This window comes from Ranitomeya variabilis, chromosome 7 (genome assembly GCF_051348905.1).
Source record: "Ranitomeya variabilis isolate aRanVar5 chromosome 7, aRanVar5.hap1, whole genome shotgun sequence".
In the NCBI taxonomy this organism is placed as follows: domain Eukaryota; kingdom Metazoa; phylum Chordata; class Amphibia; order Anura; family Dendrobatidae; genus Ranitomeya; species Ranitomeya variabilis.
This window is the reverse complement of record NC_135238.1, coordinates 204,990,086-205,008,916: the sequence shown is the minus strand read 5'-3', so window position 1 is coordinate 205,008,916 and position 18,831 is coordinate 204,990,086. Positions and strand designations below refer to the sequence as shown.

General features: G+C 44.1%; 1 protein-coding gene and 1 long non-coding RNA gene across 3 annotated transcripts in view; one reads left to right on the top strand and one right to left on the bottom strand.

Annotated features, from left to right (window-relative positions):
• The window catches only part of LOC143784457 (uncharacterized), a 36,478-nt gene extending 25,439 nt beyond the window's left edge, over positions 1-11,039 (top strand). The window contains exon 3 of the long non-coding RNA XR_013217788.1: positions 10,909-11,039. This is a non-coding gene — a long non-coding RNA (uncharacterized LOC143784457). The remainder of the gene's footprint in view (positions 1-10,908) is intronic.
• TLK1 (tousled like kinase 1) overlaps positions 1-18,831 on the bottom strand; it is a 309,224-nt gene that overhangs the window by 154,246 nt on the left and 136,147 nt on the right. The window lies entirely within an intron of this gene.

The following is an 18,831-nucleotide window of genomic DNA, read 5'->3' as shown; positions in this document are numbered from 1 at the left end:
TTGGCTCAATAAAATTGTTTGAGATGAGGAAATTACCATTGCATGCTTCTACGTCAATGCCCTACTTTCATGATAAAATATCACTGTAGCGTTAACTTTTTATGATGTCCATACATTTTGCTATTCACCCACCTGGTATTGCTAGGAATTATATTAGGTTTTAATGATGGAATGCAAGTTCCAGACCAAGGTGAACATCTTAGTAAAATATCTCCACTATAATAGAAATACATCCAACCAGAATTGGTTGATCAGCTTTGCAAGTCCACCAGCTGGGAAGTTCCCAGGCCTAGTATGTTGCACGAGCTGTTCCGCTCACTGATTGACTGCAGCGCAACAGAGAACGTAAGCAGCAGTGAAGTCTCAGCACTGGACCCGGGGACAGTGAGTAAGGCTGTGCTTGTTTTAGTTACAACAAAACTATACCTGAACTTGACTGAAAATGGAAAACTCTTAGAAGTCTTCCCTTTCTTCACAGCCATTCCAGCAGAGCTCTGAATAATTTGGCATGAGGTTAGCTGGTTATTTCAGTATGGTTTAGGCAGGAGCTGATCATTGAGAAGATTGGTAGAGCTGCTGCAGATAAAACGGTGATTTATCAAAACTACAGCAAGGAGCCCAATAAGTGACCAAGTGTTAGAATCAGGGCCTCTGTGTCTATCTATAGCATAAACCTGCATACTGATTCTCTTAAAAAAATACATAAGACTATATTTAGGACCGCAGTGTGTTACAGAACACACTCCTTATTGGTAGATGACAGAAAATAAAAAGGCCTCTTCATGAATCGGAAGCGCCGGTCGAGCGGTGTATAGCTTTATGTGCGCCTCGCCACAAATCCTACTCTAGTCCCTGAATATTTACCCTTAATAACATGTGACATGCAAAGTACTCATAACCATGCTCCCCTATACGCATTTCACGTGTTCTCACTCGCTTCCTCAGTGGGTGCAGTGAACTAATCACCCCCACAGTCCTTTAAATACATTGTAATCCGGTCAAATGTCTGGAAATCAGCCAGCGAGATTTGTACATGTGTGCCCAGCCATGCGACTGTGCGGGAAAGGGACACATCACCAGAATATCCTGGACATGTGGAGCCATCACACTGATGTCAAAATCTAAGAAGAGATAGTGTGTGGCGGGGCATGCATGCACACCACATTCACGACCCCCCAGAGGAAGCATTCATTGCGAAACGTGCGTCGGGAGAGGTGGGTCCCTGGCTGTCTCCTTCACAAGTATATATCCCTTTGTCTTTTGTACTTCGTTTAGGCATAAATCTCCCTACTGTTTAGTTTTATTTTTGATCATTCTCGCTGTGGTATTTATGCGTATTACTATTATTAGTCTTGGCTAATTTTATTATTCAGCTGGATGTCAATATACGCTTCACATATGATATATTTTGTGGAACTGTGGGGGATATACCGGACATATACCGGTAGATGTCCAGGTTTTCCCACCTTCAGCCTCATTGTTTGCTGCCTCATTTTTTACACGTGTGTCAAAGATTATTTATTTGTTGTTGTCTACTTGGTCTTTGGTCAATTTTATTGGTGGTATATTAGACTAATATACAGCAACAAGTCTACTTATCACAAGAAAGGCACCATGCAAGGAAAAATACAAGATAGCTGCGGATTAAAAAGCCTCCCAAAGATAAAAAGTGTCCTAAGATAAAGAACTAAAATAAATAATCAACCAAATAAAGCACAGTGAGAATGTTAGGGTACTGTCTCACAGTGGCACTTTTGTCGCTACGACGGTACAATCCGTGACGTTCCAGCGATATCCATACGATATCGCTGTGTCTGACACGCAGCAGCGATCAGGGATCCTGCTGAGAATCGTACGTCGTAGCAGATCGTTTGAAACTTTCTTTCGTCGCTGGATCTCCCGCTGTCATCGCTGGATCGTTGTGTGTGACAGCGATCCAGCGATGCGTTCGCTTGTAACCAGGGTAAACATCGGGTTACTAAGCGCAGGGCCGCGCTTAGTAACCCGATGTTTACCGTGGTTACCAGTGTAAAAGTAAAAAAAACAAACCGTACATACTCACATTTCGGTGTCCTTCAGGTCTGTCATGGTTCCCAATGGCAGGGACTCAGGCAAAAACGGACTAGCTCTAGGAATGATGGAATCTCAGATGACCGCGACGCTGAACCTAACACGCAACTAATAGTAGCCAGGGGGTGTGCCTACGATTATCCCTAGACACCTCGCACCAGCCGGAGATCTAGTTACCCCCTAGTAGAGGAATACACAGACCTGGCTTGCCTCCAGGGAAACCCCAAAAGTGATAGTAGCCCCCCACATATAATAACGGTTAGGTAAGAGGAAAACACGTACGCAGTATGAATATAGATTCAGCAAAGAGAGGCCCTCTGACTAGATAGCAGAAAATACAAAAGAGGACTTCTCGGTCACCTCAAAACCCTAAACAGCCATCCTGAAATTACTTTAACTCCGTTATCAACTCATGACACCGGAGTAGTAATTTCAGATCACTAGAGCTTCCAGCAGCAAGAGAAATATAAATGCATGCTGGACAAACAAACACAAAAAATGCCAAAGATCCAACTTAGCTGAATTGCAGACTTGGAGCAGGTAGCAAGCAACAGAGGTGCTCTGGTAACATTGATTGCCGGCACTAGAATGACTGAGAAGCCAGACTAAATAGGAAACTCCCAGTTTCCTGATGGGAACAGGTGCAAGACAAAAGTCAGCCAGTACCACCAGTAACCACCAGAGGGAGCCCAAAAACAGAATTCACAACACAGGTCCCTTGCAGTCTGCTTCCCGCTCTGACTGACTGCCGGCCGGAAAGTGAGAGCAGATCACAGCGGCGACGTCACCGCTGTGATCTGCTTTCACTTTACGGCGGCACTCAGTCAGTGCGGGAAGCAGACGGCAAGGGACCTGAAGGACACTGGAATGTGAGTATGTACTGTTTTTTTTTTTTTACTTTTACGCTGGTAACCACGGTAAACATCGGGTTACTAAGCGCGGCCCTGCGCTTAGTAACCCGATGTTTACCCTGGTTACCCGGGACCTCAGCATCGTTGGTCGCTGGAGAGCGGTCTGTGTGACAGCTCTCCAGCGACCACACAACGACTTTCCAACGATCACGGCCAGGTCGTATCGCTGGTCGTGATCGTTGGAAAGTCGCAGAGTGTGACAGTACCCTTAGAGTATACCGTCTTTTTCTCAAATATAAGCATGTGTACATGAACAAGCATATATATTTATAATCTACTATATAATTGTCTAAGGGTCACTTCCGTCTGTCTGTCTGTCACGGATATTCATTGGTAGCGGCCCCTGTCTGTCATGGAAATCCAAGTCGCTGATTGGTCGTGGCAAAAAGCCCACGACCAATCAGCGACGGGCACAGTCCGGCGGCAAAATGGCCGCTCCTTCCTCCCCGCAGTCAGTGCCCACTCCATATTCCCCTCCAGTCAGCCCTCACACAGGGTTAATGGCAGCATTAACGGACCGCGTTATGCCGCGGTGTAACGCACTCTGTTAACGCAGCTATTAACCCTGTGTGACAAACTTTTTACTATTGATGCTGCGTATGCAGCATCAATAGTAAAAAGATTTAATGTTACAAATAATAATAATAAAAAAAAGGTTATTCTCACCTTCCGACGTCGCACGCTGTCTTTGGTAGTGCAAGAAGCAGGTTCCGGTGCCAAGGATGCTATGCGAGAAGGATCTGCCATGACGTCACGGTCATGTGACCGCGACATCATCACAGGTCCTACGCTCATACCAACCCTGGGACCGGAAGCTGCCGCGTGCACCGTACACAGGCGCCAGGACTTCAAGGGGCCTTCGGAAAGTGAATATATGTTTATTTTTTATTTTAAGTCAATTCTTTTTTTTTTTTTTTTTAACAGGGATATGATGCCCACATTGCTATATACTACGTGGGCTGTGCAATATACTACATGGACTGTGCAATATACTACGTGGCTGTGCAATATACAATGTGGGCTGTGCAATATACTACGTGGGCTGGGCAATATACTACATGAGCTGTGCAATATACTACATGGCTGTGCAATATACTACATGGGCTGGGCAATATACTACGTGGGCTAGGCAATATACTGTGTGGGCTGTGCAATATACTGCGTGGGCTGTGCTATATACTGCGTGGGCTGTGCTATATACTGCGTGGGCTGTGCTATATACTGCGTGGGCTGTGCTATATACTGCGTGGGCTGTGCTATATACTGCATGGGCTGTGCTATACTACGTGGGCTGGGCTATATACTACGTGGCCTGTGTACGTGGGCTGTGCAATATACTACGTGGGCTCTGCAATATACTACATGACTGTGCTATATACTACGTGGGCTGTGTTATACACTACGTGGGCTGTGTTATACACTATGTGGGCTGTGTTATACACTACGTTGCCTATGTTATATACTTCGTGCGTGGGCTGTTAACATACTACGTGGCTGTGTTATATGCTATGTGGGCTGTTATACACTCCGTGGGCTGTGCTATATACTACGTGGCTGTGCTATATACTACGTGGTTGTGCTATACACTACGTGGCTGTGCTATACACTACGTGGCTGTGCAATATACTACGTGGCTGTGCAATATACTATGTGGGCTGTTATATACTACGTGGCCGGCTGCGAACAATCAGCGACACGCGCAGTCCGGCCGCGAATTGGCGCGGGATTTGAACCACACTTCGCTAATTGGTCGCAGCCGGCCGAATCCTGAGTATTCAATGTATTATTCTAAAACGTTCATACATAAACTACATACATATTCTAGAATACCCGATGCGTTAGAATCGGGCTACCATCTAGTATAATAATAGACATGCAATAAAGAAAATTATTAATCAGTAAATATTAATATGTGGAAAGCAAAGTTCATATAATTACAGTAAATAGCTAATATATTAGATAATAGGTGCAGAAAACTTGCAACATCTAAAACTCTCCAAATACTCATTGTCGGAACCTATCCTTATGAGATTTTAGTTCTAAAGTTTGCTCCCCACCACTTCCCTTTATCGTAGTGTTCTACATGCCACAACTTTAATGGGTCATTCCAGCTTCAGATCCCCTTCTAGTAGGCAAAACAGAGTTCCAAAAAGAAAAATAGGGGCCAATTCATCAAAAGTTTCACACGCTTGAATACTTCTGCAAAACGCTTTGAAATTAAGCTTGCACAATTTTCAAATATGATTTTAAGACCATTTGAAGCAGCTCCTCCAAAATGGGCATAGCCGGGGAGGAGGTGGGACAGACATTGCTATGCCCGCCTGTCAAATTCATCAAAAGTGATACGGTTTGGTTTTCTGGGGGTTTTTTTTTTTGCGCAGAATTGCAACTTTAGTCCCCGACGTAATCTATGTAAAGTGCTGCTGCAGTCTGGACTTCCTCTTCATGATCAATTTGTTCGAAGGCGGGGACAGCGACGCCAGTACTGATTGGGCACCGGGGTCACGAGTCACAATACCGCATGATAGGCGCGGGGAGAACGACTGCCGACACTGAGGGTACGGTGCCGCCACGAGAGGAGAGTACAGGCTTTATTATTTTATGGAGGCCAAACATTTTGATCAGGAAGGTGTAGTCCTAGTAGTGGACAACGCCTTTAATGACTCAGCACCAAAGTGCCTTCTCTGGAGAACAATCACATACGACTAGTTCATATGTATACTGTGAGCACTTGCTTTGGGCTTTCTGTTTAAATCCTTGAAAAAGTGACTTCAGATGGCAGATCTGATGGAGCCACTCACTATAGACTCTGGACTTAGGTTTCTATTCCGTAAGTGTTGTTTTTAATTTTTTAGGTGGACCCAAGAGAGTGTTAGGGTATGTGCACACGTTGCGGATTAGGCTAAGGAATTTCTGGCGCGGATTCTGCCTCTCCTGGCAGAAAACGCACCTGCGTTTTTTTGTGCGGTTCCGCAGCGTTTTTTTTGTGCGTTTTTGCTGCGGTTTTTACCCCTACGGTTTTCTATAATGGAGTGGGTACAAAAACGCTGCAGATTCACAAAAAAGAAGTGACATGCTACTTCTTTTAAACCGTAGCGTTTCCGCAGCGGATTTTCCGCAAAGTGTGCACAGCATTTTTTTTTCTCATTGATTTACATTGTACTGTAAAGCAACTGCGGATCTGCAGCGTTTCTGCACCTCAAAAAACGCTGCGGATCCGCAGCAAATCCGCAATGTGTGCACATAGCCTTAGACTGCACTTTTGGCCACGCGAGTGACTCCATGTGACGCATAGTAAATGGCTCCATCGGAATCCTGTTTTTAGGGAATTTAGACAACAATCCCAAAGCCGTGCTAAGCGTAAGCACTGCATACATGTGCACCACGACTTCAAAGATCTGCCCATTTATATGAGGGAGTTCTGTGTTAGGTTATGTGCACACGCTGCGGATTTGGCCCTGCGGATCAGCAGCAGTTTTCCCTGCGGTGTACAGAACCATGTAAACCTATGGAAAGCAAAATCCGCTGTGCATATGCTGCGGAAAATTCCACGCAGAAACGCTGCAGATTATTTTCCGCAACATATCAATTATTTGAGCAGATTCCGCAGCGTTTTACACCTGTTCCATTATAGGAATCCGCAGGTGCAGTGCGCAGGCGCCGGGAAAGGTCAGAGAGGCCCAGCGCCTACGCACTGCAGTACTTTGCTCTGCCCTCAACAGGGTAGACAAAGTACACCTGCACCGCAGCCGCGGCATGAAGACAAGAAGAGGACATCATCGAATGAAGATAGGAGGCCCCAGACCGGACCGCGACGCCCATCGGACCGGACCACAGCGGGGACCGCTGCTGGGTGAGTATAATATAACCTTTATTTCTCATCTTTCAGGTTACATCGGGGGCTTATCTACAGCATTACAGAATGCTGTAGATAAGCCCCTGATGCCGGTGGGCTTAGCTCAGATACGATTTTTGGGGTGACAGAGTCCCTTTAATTTATGCCTAATTCTTTGTTTAATTTGTGCCTTTTGTTAACCTGTGAACGCACGCTGCCCTGCATGTATGTCAAAATTTAGTGTGCGCATGTATGGAGTGAGCGAAGAAGCAGAGCCTGCTAAATACAAGGCAGATGTCGGGCTGTAATACATAGCTGGAATCTGCCAGTAACAGAAGTGATCTGCGCAAGGTGTGATTGTTTTGCTACTTCGATGCCGCTGTAAATCTCTGACACTGGCGGACTATATAATGTGATCGCAGGTGCGCTCGCTCCCCGAAATCCACCTCCTCCCCCATAATGCATTGAATTAATGGATCATTGCGGCGGAGGGCGTTTCACAATATCACCCTTTAGAATTTTTTTTGCATTTTTCAGCACATGATATGGTAAAATAAATATCACTAAAAACCACAAATCATTCCTCGAAAAAAAAGGCCTCATACAGCTGTTTAAATGGAAAAATAACAAAGTTATAGCTCCTGAAAGAAAGGGAGTGGGAACTAAAGAGCAAAAATCAAAAAATTATAATTCCTAAAGGTGTTTAAAAAGTACCGTATATAAAATAGATTTTAAGTCAATAAAATGCACAAGACAAAAAAAGAGACTTAAAAGAAAAAGGATAATGATGAATCGTATCCAGTGTATGTATAACAGTATTTACCATGGCCACCAGCGCAGTCACAGCAGACTCACATTTCCAGTTCACAGTAGCCGACGTGGCAGCTTTGCTGCCGATTGGCAAATACTCATCAATTGACTCCTATTCATTGCAGTTGCTTATTACACTCTCTATAGAGTCTGTACAGAAAAGTGCATACATCTGTGAATCACTGAAGCCCCCCGAACACTTCAGACTAATGTCTAATGTGCAAGGGGGGCTCGGAGATCTGATCGTCCGTGGAGATGTCAATCAGACCTATCCGATTTCAGACAGCTGATCGCTTTGTTCTCTCGAAAATAACCCACCAGAGATGTCCACTGGAGATTTTCTCAGAAAACACAGGAGCGCTCGGCCGGTCAAGTGCTTCTGTGTATGGGAGAGACAGCAGAGATGGAGGTCGGCTGAACGATCGGCTGAAGCATTGTTCGTCCGACAGCCATAAGAAGTACGGTGGGATTAAGCCTCATACAATGAGTTATCCCTTCTTCTGGACATCTAGATCACCTGGTTTATTACAGCGGAGCTCTTCACCGATAGCGTTTCTTCTTATACAAGCACTGTCTTATTTATCCAGAAAGACAAACAAAACCTTTCTCCGGTTGTCATGGGAGAGAAGGAATTAAATTCCTTGGGGGCTCAAATACAAACGCTTATCTTTCCTATACAGTTCATGCTCTTTGAGGCTTTAAGTGCATCTCTTGTATTTGCTCAACTCGGAGAACTTTGGACTCTGAACCTTCCAACCAGTGTGAATAACCTTGTCTCATCCTGAGGATCACTTGTTGGCAGCCATCACCATAGGTTCCCATATGAGCTGCACGACACACTTTATTTACTGGACACCTCTGTAATGATTAACAAAGCTAACCAAACCTTTATATACCAATGTATGCCAGACCCAGGCTCCAGGGACCCTCTTGTAGCCTCCACTGGGTGTGCTTGGGATCTATGGATATAGTTTACAAATTAAGCCGAAATCATCCTAAGGACAAATTTGTAAGTCGCCCGCGGATCACCCATGGAGAATGACATGCGGCGCGGCTTTCCAGACCGCTGCATGTTAATTTCTCTTGCAGAGAAATTACATCGATAGAATGTGTTGAACGCGGTAAAACTTAACGGTTCAGTGATCACATGCGGATTATTCACCTGCGTTCTATAGACGGCAGCGCTTTGGAAGCGGTGAACATACACTGCGTCCAAAGCGCTGCTAGTTTCGGAATGTGGGCACCCGGCCTTACAAATTCCTATTCGACAGAACAGCAATGTATCTGTAAAAATCGGATGCTATACTGTGGCTCCAGATGGCTTCTGTTGGTTTTTTTTGGGTACCAATACACTTGAATGGATAAGTCTCAACTGATTTATGGAAGAAATCCGTGCACGTTACAATTTTATACACATGCAGATTCAGTCAGTGATAAAAGATCATTCATCTGCGCCATTGAATAACATTAGTCCGAGTGCAGTCCTTTTGTTTTCCCACTGACCGCACTCGGATCGAAAATACGGTCGTGTGAAAGAGCCCTAACTCAAATGAGAGACAGATCTTTTATTAGGATGGTTCATCAATGCAAAAATAGTGGACAACTCCTTAAAGTGTAAAAAAAAATTCAATATATTTACCTATATTGCTTTAATGCCATCGCTCAACTAGTCCCTATACAATGTAGGTCACGGCTGTACATGATAAAAACCAAAAGCAGCCAAATTACCGTATATACTGTACTCGAGTATAAGCTGAGATTTTCAACCCATCTTTTTAGGCTGAAAGTGCCCCTCTTGGCTTATACTTGAGTCTTTGTCCCAGGGGGTCGGCGGGGGAGGGGGAGCGGCGGCTGTCACATACTCACCTGCTCCTGGCGCGGTCCCTGCATCTCCGATGGTCTTCAGGCACCGGCAGCTTTTCCTGTGTTCAGCGGTCACGTGGTACAGCTCATTAAAGTAATGAATATGGACGCTACTCCACTCCCATAGGGGTGGGGCCGCATATTCATTACTTTAGTGAGCGGTACCAGTGACCGCTGAACACCAGAACTAGCTGCCGGCGCTGAGACTATTTGTCAGTGAGAAGCAGGGACCACGCCGGGAGCAGGTGAGTATAATGGGGGAGGGTGAGCATTGTGATATTCACCTGCCCCATTCCACTGCCGGGCGCCGCTACGTCTTCCGCGTCCTCTGGCTGTGATGTTCAGGTCAGAGGGCGCGATGGTATGGTTAGTGTGTGCCCTCTGCCTGAACATCACAGCCAGAACCCGAAAGACAGAGTGGCGCCAAGCAGTGGAACGGGTACAGGTGAATATCGCAAGTGCCGGGGGTCTGAGCGATGAGTATGCCATTTTTTTTTTATCGCAGCAACAGCATATGGAGCATAATATTCAATGGAGCATCTTATGGGGCTATAATCAACCTTTATGCCGCATTGTATGGGGCATATTACTCTATGGAGCATCTTATGGGGCCATTATTAACCTTTGTGCAGCATTATATGGGGCAAATGTTTCTATGGAGCATCTTATGGGGCCATTATTAACCTTTGTGCAACATTATACGGGGCACATTTTGTATGGAGCATCTTATGGGGCCCATCATGAACTGTATGGAGCATTATATGGGGCTCCTGATTCAATATGGATATTCAAGAACACTTAACCTACTGATGTCTCAATTAAATTTTACTTTTATTGGTATCTATTTTTTATTTTTGAAATTTACCAGTAGCTGCTGCATTTTCCACCCTAGGCTTATACTCGAGTTATTAAGTTTTCCCAGTTTTTTGTGGCACAATTAGGGGTCTCGGCTTATAGTCGAATATATATGGTAATTGCCCCACAACCCAGTGAAGTGTTAGCCATGTGGATGTCACACAACCAGTTTTTGGCAGCATTGTGACCCAGGTTAGCATTGATCCCTCTTGCAGTGCCTAAGGTCCTGGGTCTGAACCCAAGGACAACATCAGAGGGGCCTTTGCATGTTCAGGTTTCTTCCATTTGTTTCCTCCCGTGCACCAAAAATAAAAATAAGTATGACGATGGGTTAATTTGGAATGAAGAATATGATCACGAATGGAAAAAAACGTGATTGATGAGAGTGATGGCCATCTCTGTACGTCACTGCGGAATATGTTGACTCAACATCGATACACTAATAAAATATTATTTTACTAATGCAACAATATCACTTTTGTAAAGTAAAGCCTTCCGATAACAATTTGTTGTAAGGAATTGCAATTTATGCAATCTTTATGCATTTTTCTTTCTTTCAATCAGCAGACCAGGGCAGCACACACTGTTGCATCAAGCTGTGCCGCCCCATCCCTCGCAGCACAGGACAGAGCCGAGCTTCCATAATCATCGCAGACGTCATCTGACCTAACGTAATCTGACATCTCTGCTCCCGGTCTCAGGCTTCCCTGGACATACTCCACACACAGAAATGGAAAATCAATCATGTCTCAGGTGTCCCAGACTACACAGGTAGCGCGTCCCAGGGAGCGGGTCTGTGGGATGCTAAATGCCGAGCTACTTCATTACTGGAGTAAGCAGCTGACACGTAGCATGCTACATTCACCATGAGCCTGATCCATTCAGCGGTGGGCAGGCATCGATGGCAGATTTCCAGTGACTGCGCAGTGATCAGCGCAAGCAGCAAATAGACAAGCTATTGTACTGACATCTTGCAGGTTTAACCAGTGATAGTCACATACAAGAAGCTAAAGGGGGGGGAAGATGGAGTAATGATGTACAAATCACCTACATACATAAACAGCCTGTGAAGTCCCCAAAGTGTGGCATTACCATAGTAACACTGACGAAAAAAATGACACACAATCTATACAAGAAGAGAAAAGGTGGAGCTCACCTACAACAAAAGACAGCACGAGAACTGGGAAAAAAAGCCTAAAAATTAGGAAATAAAATGCATCTTAAAAAGAGAGACTAATACCATTGCGTATATGGCTTGCAAATGTAAAGTCTACACTCTGTTATCTAAAGGGCTTGTCCAGGTATAAAAAAAATAAAAAAATTCCATATACTCTTAGGTTTTTCTGTGTTTATAGACGGGATCCTCTATTTTATTGATCTTCTAGCGAAACCATTCTTTTGTTGATTTGGAAGTATACTTATGGTCATTGTCATGCCGAAAAGTGAAAGTCCTCTTCATATTCAACATTTTAGCAGAGTCCTGAAGTTTTTGCTGCAAAAATTGACATTTGGAACTGTTCACAAGTCCCTCCAACTTGAGTAAAGCCCCAGTTCCAGCTGCCGAAAAACAGACCTGAAGCATAATGCAGCCTCCACCATGCTACACTGTGGGTATGATTTTCTTTTGGTGATGCGCAGTGTTGGCTTTGCACCAAACATACATTTTGGAATTATGACAAAAAAGTATGGTCTTATTAGACCATAGCATATTTTTCCACCTGCTTTTAATGATTTAACAATTAAACCGCCTAAACTTGGATCTGCATCCTGCAGTCTTTCTCCACGGCGGCGCAGATTTAATTTTCCAGTTTTGTTTCTTCCAAATTTTTCAATGTGGGTCTGCAGCAGCCTTTAACTACCACACCAGGTGAGCACCACTGTGAATGTTCTTTTATTACTGTTAAAGCCAGATAAGACACTATTTGCGCTTTTATATCCTGTTCAGCATTTGTTTCTTCATTATCCACATGCTTTTGGCAGATTTGATGCAGGTTTTGGCAAAACATAGCCGGGCTTGGATGTTTTTCTTTATAAGAAAAAGATTCCATCTTGCCACCCTGCTCCACAGGCCAGACATATAAAGAATGTAATAACTGTCTCCACAGTGACTTATTATATTGATACAGTTTTCTAACACATACCTAATGCCCTAGAAATGTTTTTGTACCATTCTCCTCACTGATACTATTTAATAATAAGATCCCTTTGCTTTGTTGTAAGCAGTTTACGGACCACGACTTTTGCTGTAAAATGCAATAAAAAAATGTCAGAAAATTTCTACTAAAATAGCTAAACTTTAAGAGGCAGGGGTCTCAAACTTGGCTGGATATATGGGCCGCATATAGAAAAAATTTGATTTTGGAGGGCCGCATTCTTTGAATGACAAAGTTACATTTTTAGTGATAACATTATTTTTGCATGCAGCCCGCGTGTTTGAGACCCCTGTTATAAGGTGTTAATCAGAATCACTGTAAATGATGGCAGTTGTGTACGGACTACTATTTACCATGAGGGTAATAGCTAATTCTGAACACAACCACCGCTACAAAAATAAGAAGGTGTTCACACTTATGCAACAACATTATTTTAGATTCATTTTCACCCTAAAACTGATTTAAAGTTTGTTTCTCAATGGATTTGTACAGAAAAAGATGTGAAATTACTCTTCTTTGTAGGATTTGTTTTACATGACAAAAACCTGGCATTTTAACAAGGGTGTGTAGACTTTTTATCCACTGTAAGTCTGTACTGTAGTTTTGGAGAGTTCTGCACTTTACTAGAGCAGACATCGCATTTATAAGCTGTAGGGTTAGCCCTATTCTTCACCTGCAGATCAACACCTTTCTTCAGATTACTGTGTCTATGGAGAAAGAAGTTCATCCACCAGTTTTTCAAATATTTGCGGCAGACATTTTTTTAAATTGTAAAACACAGTAAAATAGAATAAAATTATAGCTGGGCTTTTATAGATGATGTTCTGTGCATCATTCTCGAGAACATAAAACGGTTTGCAAAGGAAAGGGTCTAAAAAGTGTTTCATCTAAGGAGGTTTGGACCACCAAAATGATCGTCGATCATTAGATTGAAAGACCTGTGAAAACGTCAAGGGGTTGTCCCCAGTGGCGTATCCAGGGGGGGCAGCTGGGGCATGTGCCCCGGGCGCAGCCGACAGGGGGGCGCCAGCGGGCCGCTTGATGATGCAGCGGTCCAAGGAGGCTCCTCGTCCTGTACTGAGCGATCACATGGTACCGCTCATTACAGTAATGAATATGCGGCTCCACCTTCCATAGGGGTGGAGCCGCATATTCATTACTGTAATGAGTGGTAACGGTGACCGCTCAGTACAAGGAAGAAGCTGCCGGCGCCGGGGAAGCAGGGACTGTACTGCGCCAGGAGCATTTGAGTATAACGGGGAGGGGAGCGCAGCGCGATATTCACCTGCTCCTCGTTCCGGCGCCGCTCTGTCTTCAGGTTTCTTCTGCAGTGACGCTGAGGTCAGGGGGCGCGGTGACGTAGTTAGTGAGCGCCCTCTGGCTGAACGTCAGTGCAGAAGACGCTGAAGATGGAGCGGCGGCTGGAACGAGGAGCAGGTGAATATTGAAAGTGCCGGGGGTCTGAGCGACGGAGAAGTATGTGATTTTTTTTTTTTATCGCAGCAACAGCAAATGGGGAAAGTGTCTGTATAGAGCATTTTATGGGGCCATAACGTTTGTGCAGCACTATATGGGGCAAGTGTCTGTATGGAGCATCTTATGGGGCCATACTGTTTGTGCAGCACTATAATGGGGCAAGTGTCTGTATGGAGCAACTTATGGGGCCATAACGTTTGTGCAGTACTATGTGGGACAAGTGTCTGTATGGAGCATCTTATGGGGCCATAACGTTTGTGCAGCACTATAATGGGGCAAGTGTCTGTATAGAGCATCTTATGGGGCCATAAAGTTTGTGCAGCACTATAATGGGGCAAGTGTCTGTATGGAGCATCTTATGGGGCTATAACGTTTGTGCAGCACTATAATGGGGCAAGTGTCTGTATAGAGCATCTTATGGGGCCATAACGTTTGTGCAGCACTATAATGGGGCAAGTGTCTGTATAGAGCATCTTATGGGGCCATAACGTTTGTGCAGCACTATAATGGGGCAAGTGTCTGTATAGAGCATCTTATGGGGCCATAACGTTTGTGCAGCACTATAATGGGGCAAGTGTCTGTATGGAGCATCTTATGGGGCCATAACATTTGTGCAGCACTATAATGGGGCAAGTGTCTGTATAGAGCATCTTATGGGGCCATAACGTTTGTGCAGCACTATAATGGGGCAAGTGTCTGTATAGAGCATCTTATGGGGCCATAACGTTTGTGCAGCACTATAATGGGGCAAGTGTCTGTATAGAGCATCTTATGGGGCCATAACGTTTGTGCAGCACTATAATGGGGCAAGTGTCTGTATAGAGCATCTTATGAGGCCATAACGTTTGTGCAGCATTATATGGGGCAAGTGTCTGTATAGAGCATCTTATGGGGCCATAACGTTTGTGCAGCACTATATGGGGCAAGTGTCTGTATTGGGCCATAATCAACGTTTCTGCAGCACTATATTGGGCAAATGTGTCTATGGAGTATCTTATGGGGCCATTATTAACCTTTATGCAGGATTATATGGGGCTCCTGATTCAATATGGATATTCAAAAACACTTAACCTACTGATGTCTCAATTAATTTTACTTTTACTGGTATCTATTTTAACATTATGGGGATTCAGGAATGTACCTTGGCTTGGTCATACAGTTTCAATAGAGTTAAGGTTCAAATGGGGGAGGTTTGGGGGGGGGCGCCAAACTGATCCTTTGCCCCGGGTGCAGGAAAGGCTAGATACACCTCTGGTTGTCCCAACCCTGTGAGTTATCGCCCATGTACAGGAGACAATTAAAGAGGTTGACAAGCCGTAGGGAAATTTTCAGCAAACACTGCAGCTTGCCGATTCCTAACAATGCCAGTTTGACTGGTCGTCACATGATTGCAGGTATGTGATTTGCAGTCATGTGCCAACCAGCTTCTCATCGTCTACTCCCAACGCAAAATTGAGAGAAGCTGAAGAAAATCTAGTTAAATGCTCTAACAGGCAAGTGGAGCCTAAATCCTTATGGTGTGTGTATTTCACACTGTTAGGATTTGGAAGGCAGACGGTTGCTAAAAAATGTTACTAGTTTTGGCCAACCCTTCCATAGACAATGCATGCAAGGCCACGTCTACATTCTAACAATGCTTTTCAGAGTCCCTTGGCTTTAGGTTGGGGGGGGGGGGGGTGTCCCCAGCTGTCAGACCCCACAATCACCTATACTATAGATAGTTGATAGCTTACCAAAATGGAATAATCCCTTTAATCCTTTACACAGGAGCAGCAGCCATCAGTGTTAAATCCCCAGAAACCCCTTTAATAACAACTCTGGGCTGTCTTGCATTGCAGAGTATTCTTAAAAAATAAAATGTTGCACACTGGCATTGTTAGATGCATTTTTTTTTCTATTTTGCCACTGTGTATATTAAGTGTAATTTGCCCAGACAGGTACATGTAACTGAAATGTTCTAACATGCCCGTGATACTGGAGGGGACATTTATTAGGTCCTTCCCACGTTACTGTAGCTCTCTATTGCAATTCTCTGTGCCCTATACCTCAATGACAATGATTTATTTCTGGCTGGTTTACAGCAAGATTAAGCACTTGTGCCAAATTCACTATATGCAAGTAGATAACACACAGCTGAGCAAATCTGATCCATTGTCTATAAATTACACTAGTGAAACAAGTGCTACAATGTATCCAGCCCCTCCCCCCACTTAATAAATGGGGATTTAGGAAATTCTTTGTACTCCATTCTTACAGTCCATGTTTTTGTATGCAGCTGTGTAACGTTTAATTTATAAAAAACTTGCCAGTCGGAAAAACAGATATGGTCTTGTATGGCCTTTTGAGTGTGATGCTGTTCACATGAACATTTTTTTTTCCAAGATTATTTGTTCACAAAAAAAACAAAAAAACAAACAAGGCAATATGTTCATTTCTGATCCGGATCAAAATCAGCAGTACAAGTCTATGGGTTAGTGAAAATCATAGACCACACACAGAAGCTGTCTAAGGGCGATCAGAGTGCTGTCCATTTTTTACACCTTAACCCCTCGAGGCTTTTTTCGGCTTTGTGTTTTCGTTTGTCGCTCCCCTCCTTCCCAGAGACATAACTTTTTTATTTTTCCGTCAATATGGCCATGTGAGGGCTTCTTTTTTGCGGGACGAGTTGTACTTTTGAAAGATTACTATTGGTTTTACAGTGTCGTATACTAGAAAATGGGAAAAAAATTCCAAGTGCGATGAAATTGCAAAAACAAGTGCAATCCCACACTTGTTTTATGTTTGGTTTTTTTGCTAGGTTCACTTAATGCTAAAATGGACCTGCCAATATGATTCTCCAGGTCATTACAAGTTCATAGACACCAAATATGTCTAGGTTCCTTTTTATCTAAGTGGTGAAAAAAAATTCCGAACTTTGCTAAAAAAAAAAAAAGTAAATTGTGCAATTTTCCAAGACCATCCCCATTTTTCGTGATCTGGGGTTGAATGAGGGCTTATTTTTTGTGCGCCGAGCTGACGTTTTTAGTGATCCCATTTTGGTGCAGATACGTTCTTTTGATCGCCCGTTATTGCATTTTAATGCAATGCCGCAGCAACCAAAAAACGTAATTCTGGCATTTGGATTTTTTTCTCGCTACGCCATTTAGCGATCAGGTTAATTCTTTTTTTTTTATTGATAGATCGGGCGATTCTGAACGTGGCGATACCAAATATGAGTAGGTTTGATTTTTTTATATTGCTTTATTTTGAGTGGGGCGAAAGCGGGGTGATTTAAACTTTTATATATATTTTTTTTCTTTTTTTACTTTTGCCTTGCTTCAATAGTGTCCATGGAAGGCTAGAAGCTGGCATAGCCTGACCGGCTCTGCTACATAGGAGCGATGCTCAGATCGCCCCTATGTAGCAGAATTACTGTATTGCTATGAGCGCCGACCACAGGGCGGCGCTCACAACAATCTGGCATCAACAACCATAGAGATTTTCAAGAGACCTCTGGTTGTTATGCCAATGCACCGATGACCCTTGATCACGTGACGGGGGTCAGCGGTGCGCACATTTCCGGCCCGAAGTGCTTGTTAAATGTCACTGTCAGCGTTTGACAGCGGCATTTAACTAGATAATAGCGGCGGGTGGATTGCAATTCCACTCGCCGTTATTGCGGGCGCACGTCAGCTGTTCAAAAGAGCTGACATGTCCCGGCTTTGATGCGGGCTCACCGCCGGAGCCCGCATCAAAGCAGGGGATCTGCCATAAGACGTACTATTCCATCCGATAGCAGAAAGGGGTTAATATGGTAATGGGTTTGAGAAGCTGTGCAAATTTTTGGCACAAGAAAATTCACTGACTTATAACAGATACACTGACAAAACAATGATTAAAACATTTTCATATACGAGGGGGAAAAAAAGGATGTCGGAATGAGGCCTAGGGGTTCAATATACGTGAAATTCTGACTGATTATAGATTGTCCTACCAAAAATAGAAATACTAGTAAAGAAAAGGCAAACTATTTTGGTGTTTACCAACATTTGTTTGATTCATTCCAGTCTACTTCATGATGACAAAATGGGTCTGTATGATCACTGCAGGAGAAACTGTAATTTTAGGATATACCACCGAGCAAATGGGTAACAATGTTTTGAACTTTTGACTTCCAGGCTCCATATCTCACCATCCACTACCGCTTCTAACATGAGACTACCATCATTTTATTGACAATTTTGGCTAGATGAGGGAGGCATGGATAGATGAGGGAGGGATGGATAGATGAGGGAGGGATGGATAGATGAGGGAGGCAAGGATGAGAGCGGGATGGATAGATGAGGGAGGCAAGGATGAGAGCGGGATGGATAGATGAGGGAGGGATGGATAGATGAGAGAGGCATGGATAGATGAGAGAGGGATGGATAGATGAGGGAGGGATGGATAGATGAGGGAGGGATGGATAGATGAGAGAGGGATGGATAGATGAGAGAGGCAAAGATGAGAGAGGGACGGATAGATGAGGGAGGCATGGATAGATGAGGGAGGGATGGATAGATGAGGGAGGGATGGATAGATGAGAGAGGGATGGATAGATGAGAGAGGCAAGGATGAGAGAGGGACGGATAGATGAGGGAGGCATGGATAGATGAGAGAGGGATGGATAGATGAGGGAGGGATGGATAGATGAGGGAGGGATGGATAGATGAGAGAGGGATGGATAGATGAGGGAGGGATGGATAGATGAGAGAGGGATGGATAGATGAGGGAGGCAAGGATGAGAGAGGGATGGATAGATGAGAGAGGGATGGATAGATGAGGGAGGGATGGATAGATAAGGGAGGGATGGATAGATAAGGGAGGGATGGATAGATGA